The sequence below is a fragment of the Octopus bimaculoides genome, chromosome 2 (assembly GCF_001194135.2).
Source record: "Octopus bimaculoides isolate UCB-OBI-ISO-001 chromosome 2, ASM119413v2, whole genome shotgun sequence".
In the NCBI taxonomy this organism is placed as follows: Eukaryota; Metazoa; Mollusca; class Cephalopoda; order Octopoda; family Octopodidae; genus Octopus; species Octopus bimaculoides.
This window is the reverse complement of record NC_068982.1, coordinates 99,454,960-99,457,615: the sequence shown is the minus strand read 5'-3', so window position 1 is coordinate 99,457,615 and position 2,656 is coordinate 99,454,960.

Below are 2,656 nucleotides of genomic sequence, written 5' to 3'. Positions count from 1 at the left end.
AAAAGTGTTCATAATATATAATCAAAATTATTTAATAATTTATTGGTAGAGCAAATGTCTCAATCAGAAGAAAACTAATATGATCCCCAACACGAAAGAAACAGCAAACCCAGAAAGATATTGCATGTCTACTTGTCGGTGGTGTACTAAGTGTTAACTGCAATTATAGTGAATAGACGATTTCGCGGAAAATAACAGTAAGTCCCGAAGGGCGAGAGGGAAGCTGAAAGGACTCATGTAATTCTAAATATCAAATGTTAACAGTGCAATAACAAAAGGCTGTAGAAGGAAAAAGAAGGGTATGAGCATGGAGTTAATTTGTTACATACAAATAACTGATAGAAAAGCATTAATTTTATTCTTAAAATAAGGTTAATATGCAATATATAAACGTAATATGTATCAATAAATTAACTGTCTTAGTAATAGGTTATAACTAGAATATTTGAAACTGGATGCTTAGTAAAATAACAGGACTGGACAAGAAAATAAGAAAAATAACGACTATAGTCAGAATTCACACCCAAAATTCGACACAGAGATTATATTGGCCAAAAATATAAGAGAGATGTGTGTCTTCTGCTAGAAAGTATTAAATAACATATGGGACTTCAAAAATACTTAGTAAATTTTGGAGGGAAATTTATGCAGAATATGAACAAAAAATATTTTCTGCTTTCAAGGACGTCAATAAATATGAATAAAATTTAATCTAGCAGACAGATGTGAGGAAAATAGAGAAACAATAACGGGAATAAGTGGGGGAGCTAAACTGAAAACAGGACTAAAAAATAACATGATAAAATGAGTGCAAGAATATTCCAGACGTATTCAATACCTGAGAAGACTGAACAAAGCAGTCGTGGATAAAGAAACTTGATGAGAAAGCAAAGATTTTGGTTGTGACACAAAGCCTTTTCACTAGTAACTACAAAAAACAAACAAAAAAAAAACAAAGCATTATAATCATACATACAAGAAAAAGTAATTACAATTTTGAAACTGTGAAGGAACTATCATATTGTTTCTGCACAACTAGTCTTAGCTAAAAGAGAATATATACAAGTATTAAAGTTTGACCTAACATGGAAATTATAACAATATTTGGAAATGTTTACAGAAAAACAGATGGCATAAATGTACACAAGAAAAGGTTTCAGTAAATGACAACCATACTCTCAGACATTCTAATTTACAGAGAAAAGATGAACAGGGCTTGTCGATGGGATATTATTTGTAAACGGTCATTTCAAATAGAAATGTTTTATGATCAAAATATCAGATGAGAATATGTTTAAAAGGAGGAAAGGAGGAGTTATCCCAATATAGAGAATGTGAAAATTGAAAATAAATAATATTCCTATAGCAAATAAGTATTGGGAAAGACTAAAGAAAGCACAACCAAAACCTCGGGACATAGAAATAGAAAATAACACCAATAGGCACTACATATATATTAAAGTACTTTCAATACAATAGAAAGCACAAAAACAAAACAACATTGGCGTACTTAACGCTTATAGAGATGCGATCGTTGGTGCAATTTAAACCTATAATTAAAATAGGACTACAAAGAATAATGGTGATAATGATAATCTTTTAATTTGGCAGAGAGGCGTCGGTTGAAGAGGACGTTACAAAGTGAGTTTACAATTTGTGTGGGTAGAGTATCTTACATAAAATAGATGTGGAAACAGGAAGAGAATAAGATGAATTGTATACAAAGTGTAATAATATATGAATATTTAGGTTGCACGCAAGCATGGGACAAAATGCTTAGTGGCATTTTTCTGTTGGTTACATTCTGAGTTCTACTCCAGCTGAGGTCAGCTTTGTCTTTCTTCCTTTCTGAGTTGATAAAATAGAATATCAGTCAAGTTCTGAGGTCCATGTAATTGATTTGTCCCTTCCTCTCAAAACTGCTGGCCCTTTGCCAAAGTTAGAAAGAATATATTGAATACGTTGCTGATACAGCTCAGCTCACCTGCTCAGGAAAATCTTCAACTAGAGCCAACCAAAAGACCCATCGCTTTAACCATGTGTCCTCACCCAACTGCAGTTCTGCGATCTACAGATGCATTTTCGCCACAGTCGTCCGCCTTTGGATAAATTCACTGAATGGCAGTACTTCTCTCTCCACCTTCAGCTTTCCTTTCCAAGTGGAACTTGAAAAGGACGACGCGAGATTTTCCGAAAAAGAAAATGTCTGCTATGCAACGTAGATCCATTTAACAAAGCTATACTCAACATTCTCACCAAACTTTCAACATAATAACGACGACGACAACAACGACGACTACCGAAGACGATGACGACGACAATGACGACGACGATAAGGACGAGGATGAAGATAAGGACGATGCTGCTGCTGCTGCTGCTGAAAGCGATGAGTTGATAGCAGCGACAACAATCATTTCCCTATTAGCTATCAACTGAAATATAAACGTAGAGGGAGGGAGGGAGGGAGATATATAGAGAGAGACGAGAGAGAGCGAGAGCGAGAGAGAGATGGGATAGAGAGAGAGGAAGGATAGATAGAGAGAGAATAAGGGGGATAAAGATAGATAGATAGATAGATAGATAGATAGATAGATAGATAGGTAGGTAGAGAGAGAAAGAGCGGGGCGGAGAGAGTATTAGATTAATATATGTGAAC